Consider the following 6,000-nt stretch of genomic DNA (forward strand, 5'->3'; position numbering starts at 1 on the left):
AATTTTGTAGTTTTTGAGAGAACGGTCTTAATTAATTCCTAATTAATACCTTTTTACAATATTTGAGAGTCATATTTTGGTCAAAAAATAAAAATGCTCCTTTCCTCCTAGCTTACACATTACTCAAAAGCTTACAAGAATTCTTATAATTTAAAATATCTTTGTAATATTGTAACTTTCGATACAAAAAGTAACTCTCATAAAGAAACCCTATTCCCAACTACATCTGCATGGACTTAGTCTGCTCAGCTGTAATATTAAGAAGGCTGTCCTAAATGATCATTTAAGGTTCTTTAACTCTAAATGTTGTCGTTCCTGGCATCTCAAGCATTTTCCAATCTGTTTAGGAAAACCAAACAACACACGCTAAAAAAGAGAATCTCTCTCAAAAGAAGGAGAGAGAAAGAGAAGTTTATTATATAGAACAGAGTAACTAATGCTAAGGGAGTGATAAAAATCAAGCTTTCTTGAAAACATACCAGCTTTGATGCTGTTTTTGAAGGTCACGAGAACATAAAGGAAATCCAATTCAAATGAAGAAAATGGAACATGTAAAAGCAAAGACACAAGATATCTATGATTATCATAATACTTTCTTCATTGCGTAGCACTTTACAGTTTGCGAAGCATTTCTGCATATGCCATCTACAGCAAATTTTCTGGAATGGGAAATGAAAGAATCAGTTTAAATGATTTACATTTGATAAATTTGCCCACAGAAAGTCTCCTCTGAAAACAAGAACATAAAAAAAATTTTTTAGAAGGGAATTTCTTCAGCATTATGTGTAGGATACATTAGGTAATATGCAAGCAAACAGCTATAAACCTACAAATCATAGAATTTTAAAACAAGAAGAAATGTGAAATTAGACCAACATGCTCATTTAATGATAAAGAAACTCAGGCCCACAGAGTCAATTTGACTCCCATTACTCCATGTGCAAATGACAGGAGGACCAGATTGCAGAACCAGAAATAAAGGAAAAAATTTGAGAAATTACAAAGAAAAGAATGCGAGAATTTGGTGATGAATTCGCTAATGAAATACCCGTTTGTTAGTCATTAATGTCTATGTGCCATCATATGCTAAACATATTTAATAATTTATTTTAAAGATTACAATATGAGAACAAGTACGTTACTTCAATTTTAAATATAAAAACTGAAGTTTAGTGTGGTTAAATAGCTCAAGGCTACATCAACCTAAGCATCTGGAAGAGCTAGGACACCTCTGTCTGTCTGGTCAGAGTTCCTTTTCTAAAACATGCTTTAAAATTGCCCCACAATTATAAGCTGAAAGGGCAAAAATGAAGCATCACTCTGGAAAAACTGGATAATCCAGTGCAATTAGAATTCTGGTCCTGATAATGGGTGCATTTTGCTTCCGTGCTTGCATCTATTTTTATGAGTCTGGGCTGTCTGTGCCTAATGGTCAGGTCAGGACTACTCAGTAAAACCAAACATCCCTGCCCTCCACACACTAAAACATACTCTTGGGGAGTGGTAAGAACAAAATATATCCAAGATGAGGGTGAGTCTTCCATAACTCCTCGAGTGACTAGAGCTTCTATTTTGGCATAAGCTACTTATCTTTTAAATATGATAACCATACTAAGCTTTTCTAAAAGCCTATCACTCCAAGGAGCCTCAAAAATTCTGTGTTGCAGATGGGGTTATGGGGGAAGAAGCATGGATACAACTCACTTTACTTAAACTTATGGAATTGGACTTATATGTTGGTACAGTGCTTTATAATAATCTCCCTTATTCAGCCATGTATCCTGCAGAAATATATAATAATCATTTCTATACCTTAATCCAAATACTATATGCCACAAACCATTTTCCAGAACTAAGCTATTAAAAAAAAAAAAACAAAACCTTCATCTCCTTATGAAATGAAGCAACCAAGATTGGTACCTAGTTGCCACTAGGCCATTTTATGACCTCTGACACCAAATGTTGAAAGGCACAAGGTCTAACTAAAATATAAAGAAGAGAAAAGGGAAGGTTTTAAATGACTAGACCTCATCTTCAATGTTAAGAATAGAACACAAGGCCTATCCTTAGTTGCCAATCACCAACGGCTAAATTACTGCTAATCTGGAAAAGAAGCAATTTTAAAAAGTCCTTTCCTACAGTCTAGTCTTCCCAAATGGGTAGGAAAGTTAATCTAAGATAGGGAGTAATTTATACGGTTCTGCAGCCCAGATCAGATACAGCGTTCTGACATCCACCTCCTGAAACACATGGATTTCACCCGAGCCCACACCCACCACAGCATCCAATATTTGCAAGTAATGCAAAATGGAACCCTCCAAAACATTTTTGGACCTCTGCCAGGAAAGCAGCTGATGGTCCTCTGAGAATTTCTGTTATAATCATATTTAAAAGGCAAAAACCAATGCCAAAACAATCATGAGCGTCCCGGGGATCTCCTATGCTCCATGACTTAGATTCTACTCCGTGTTGTGCGCCTGTATTGACCTCCCACATCTGCCCTAAAATGAAAACTATGTTAAGCCACATGGCTTAAGGCCAACCAACTCCATAAGATACGCAACATAACATTCAAACAATGTGGAGTCCTTGGGAGATGCAGCAAAAAAGACAAACTAAAGTTTGGAACAGAGGTAGTATCTAAGAGAAGGTATATGAAATTGATGACAACCAAGCAGGGAGAACCAAAACGTCCTTGAAAAACAATTATAAATCACAGTCTGGTATACAGATTCCCTATACAGAATAAGGGAAAAGAATTTCAAGAAAATGCCCAACACCCTCTCTCCACCACTCCACCTTTCAGCACCTCTATACCACCCTCATCACTTACTCAACATTTAGTCCTAGTGAAGACCGCTCACTGGATTAGCAGGATCAAGAGGACATGCACAGAACATTCCATTCTGAGAACAACATCTTTAAATTATTTAGGCTTGTTTACCACCCTTCCCTATAGAGTAAAAGCATGAAATGTTGCCAGCACTTTCACAATATACACCAGTTAGCACCATAGCAACCCAATCTTCTGCCCACCAAAAGATTAACACATAAGTAGAAAACAGGAAATTCAACAAAAATTAAAGTTTGACCTTAGACTCCCTCAACAGTTAAATGTCTTAAGTAGTAGCAGTGTCTTTACATCACACCCACTTCATGCTACCCATACAGCTTCCTGGCATAAGCAAGTTCTTGGGATTATACAAACTGCTGCTTCTGTTTCCAGCCCAGATTTCTAGAAATGAAACCCTGGAATTGAGGGAGAAACAAAAACAAATGTTCGCAGAAAAAGGGAGGAAAAAGCATTGTCTATATAATCCTGGTTTAAGTGAAACAATCACCATTAGCTCCATCAAGAACTTTTTTTTTTTCCAATAAAACCACTGCAGATCTAAAATACTCCCTTGGTTTAAACCACACAAAAAGCAATTTAATAGGCACAATCCTACAGGTTTTCTGAGAGAAATAAGGAAGAAATCAAGTATAAGCTATGTAAAATTCACGTTTTGCACCTTATAAAGCAAACCTTAATGTGGTTAAATAACCAGTAGAAAATATCTACAAAAATCAAACTAAACACTTGTTCTTATAAGCAGCAGTCCTCTACTTTCTCTCTAAACCATATATTCCCAACTCAGACCTTCTCTGTGACCCACTGTTCCCAAAGCATAGAGTCTGAAGAAGCAATAGAAAACATTTCGGACATTCGTTCACAAAGCCAAATTAGACCTTTCCACAAAGTACAGGAGATAAAACAGAATCGCTTCCATTTTATCTAATTTATGGCAAATAGTTGAAGGAATGCCTATTTGTTAAGCTGAATCAAACCCCACTGCTACCTTTAACCCAAAACTATTTCTAGTTGAAGAGCCAAGAGACCTAAGCAAATACTTTCTTTTCACATTATTCTCAACATGAAGAAATCCGACCCCCTTCCTACAACATCATAGCTTCTGTGAAACAAGCTGAGGCCCCTCTGGCCAACTTCCCTTGTTATTGTTGTTGTTTTGTTCGCTTTTTTTTTTTTTTTTTTGAGACTAGCCTCCAACCAATTCCAGAAGAGGAGACAAACCTCAAACAAATTTAACCCTTGAGATCCATCCCTCAACTGTATCATATAATCTATGCTTCACGGCAGTAATGTTTTAAGCAGACACTTGATTTCTTAATCACTGAAACGTAAGCACCAGCCCTCACAAATCATCGCCACAGAGATTCCTCTTGGCATCCACAGAGGGTGCTGGGACTGCAATTCACTCAAGAACCCTTCACTCACCAACATCACACTAGACATGAAAAACTCACCGTCTCCGAAGAAAAAATGTCACCTTCTCCACAAGGACACCTGCCTGTTCAACACCTCTACAAGAAACGAGGAGGACCAAGCATGAGAGGCTAACAGATCCTCCAGCTTAAAGTTTTCCTCCCCACGAAACTCTCCGGCACAACACCGTGGCCTGTCCTTGTCACACACACACAGGCTGTATTGTCAACCCCTCCGTCTCCCTCTAACGTCGTCAGACTGGGCAGTGTCTACCTATGGGGGTAACTGCTTTTAAATAAAATAAAAAAGCAGCCACCACAGCTGGGTAGTAAGGACTGGAAACCCTGGTGTCCGATTTCTTCAGGTCTTTTCCAAGGGACTAGAGAGCGGCCCGAATTCTGTCACTGCCCACTAACCAACCCCACCTCCCAATCGCCTCGTCAACATGCTTGCTTCCCTTCCTCGGCCCTTTCGGCTGAATCCCAGGAAGGGGACCAAACCCGGGCCGCGACAGGAACATGTCCAGTATCCATCCCATGTCTACCTCAGAAACCCCTTCTCGGGAGAAGGGGCGAGCAAGCGCGCCGGGGTCAAACCCAAGCGCCGTCGAGGGCTGCGCCGACGGAGAGGGACGCCGCGGTCGCCCCCATTTCGCGGTCCGGGCAGGCGAGATTCCGAGAGGTGAGCGGGCCGGCCAAGGTCACGGCGTCGTCGGGGCCGAGGGGCGCCCGCGCCGACTTCCGGCTCCCCCTCTCGGCGGCGGCCCGGGGCGCCCGCTCCCCACGCCGGGCAGGCGGCCGCGCAGCTCGCGCCCCCTCCGCGGATGCTCGCCCTCTCCGCGCTAACTAGGGCAACTGGAAAAGAGGCGGAGAGAAGTCTCTGCTGCAGCGATTTCCCTCGGCGAGGAGCAGCCCCCAGCTGGTGCCCGTGACAGCTGCGACCTCCGCCCCCTCCAGCCGCGCCGGGACGCGAGGGGAACTCGGGGAAGTGGGAGGAGGATGGAGCGGGAGAAAGGAGAGCAGGGGGCGGAGGGGCGCCAGCTGCTCCCCGCCCCCTAGGGCCTCCGCGGCCGCGCGGCTCGTGACAGCTGCACCCACCGGGAGGCTCCGCACCCGCCGCCCGCCACTCACCTGCCGCTGCCGCCTCTGGGCCGCGCTCACCGGCGGCGCACTCGTCCGCGACCGTGACGGCCGCGCCGCCGCGGCCTCCGCCGCTCCTCGGGCCCGGCGCCCGGCCCCCTGGGCCCAGGCGCCCGCCGCCGCCGCCGCGGCTCTCCGGCCCCCTCCTCCGGAGCAAGGGTCCCCCCGCAGGGGGATGCAGAAGGAACCTGACGCAGGCTCCGCTCGAGCGAGCAGCAGCGAACAGGCGGCGGAGGCCCTCAAGGCCGCGGGGCAGCCGTCGGAGGACAGAGCTCAGCAAATCGCGTCAGACTCCCGCTCGCCCGGCCTGAAGAACAGGCATTTCAGCCGCTCTCCGCGGCCGCCATGTTCTCCTCCTCGGCCGCCGCCGCCGCCGCCGCCGCCGCCCCCCGCTCGCGGCACCGCCCCCTTCGCGCCCCGCCCCGCCCCGCCCCGCCCGTTCCCGGCCGCCCGCCTGCCGGCCCGCCGCACTTCCCCTGCCGGCTCCGGCCGCCCGGGCCGTCGCGACCCGGTGCCCGCGAGCTCCGACAGTGCGCCCGGGACAGCGCGCCCCCAGCCCGCCGGGCCTGCCGGGCCCGCCGAGCGAGGAACCGCCCC

At 46.4% G+C, this 6,000-nt stretch overlaps 1 protein-coding gene across 2 annotated transcripts in view; it reads right to left on the reverse strand.

Moving 5' to 3' along the window:
• Positions 1 to 5,525, reverse strand: part of NCOA1 (nuclear receptor coactivator 1) — a 277,415-nt gene extending 271,890 nt beyond the window's left edge. Inside the window, exon 1 of one of the 2 annotated variants that reach the window (XM_054473265.2) lies at positions 5,395 to 5,525. The gene's annotated coding sequence lies outside the window, so the exon portion shown is untranslated. The remainder of the gene's footprint in view (positions 1 to 5,394) is intronic. The other variant, XM_054473263.2, reaches the window with a different exon arrangement.
• Positions 5,526 to 6,000: the final 475 nt, after the last annotated feature.

Source organism: Pongo pygmaeus, chromosome 12 (genome assembly GCF_028885625.2).
Source record: "Pongo pygmaeus isolate AG05252 chromosome 12, NHGRI_mPonPyg2-v2.0_pri, whole genome shotgun sequence".
Classification (NCBI taxonomy): domain Eukaryota; kingdom Metazoa; phylum Chordata; class Mammalia; order Primates; family Hominidae; genus Pongo; species Pongo pygmaeus.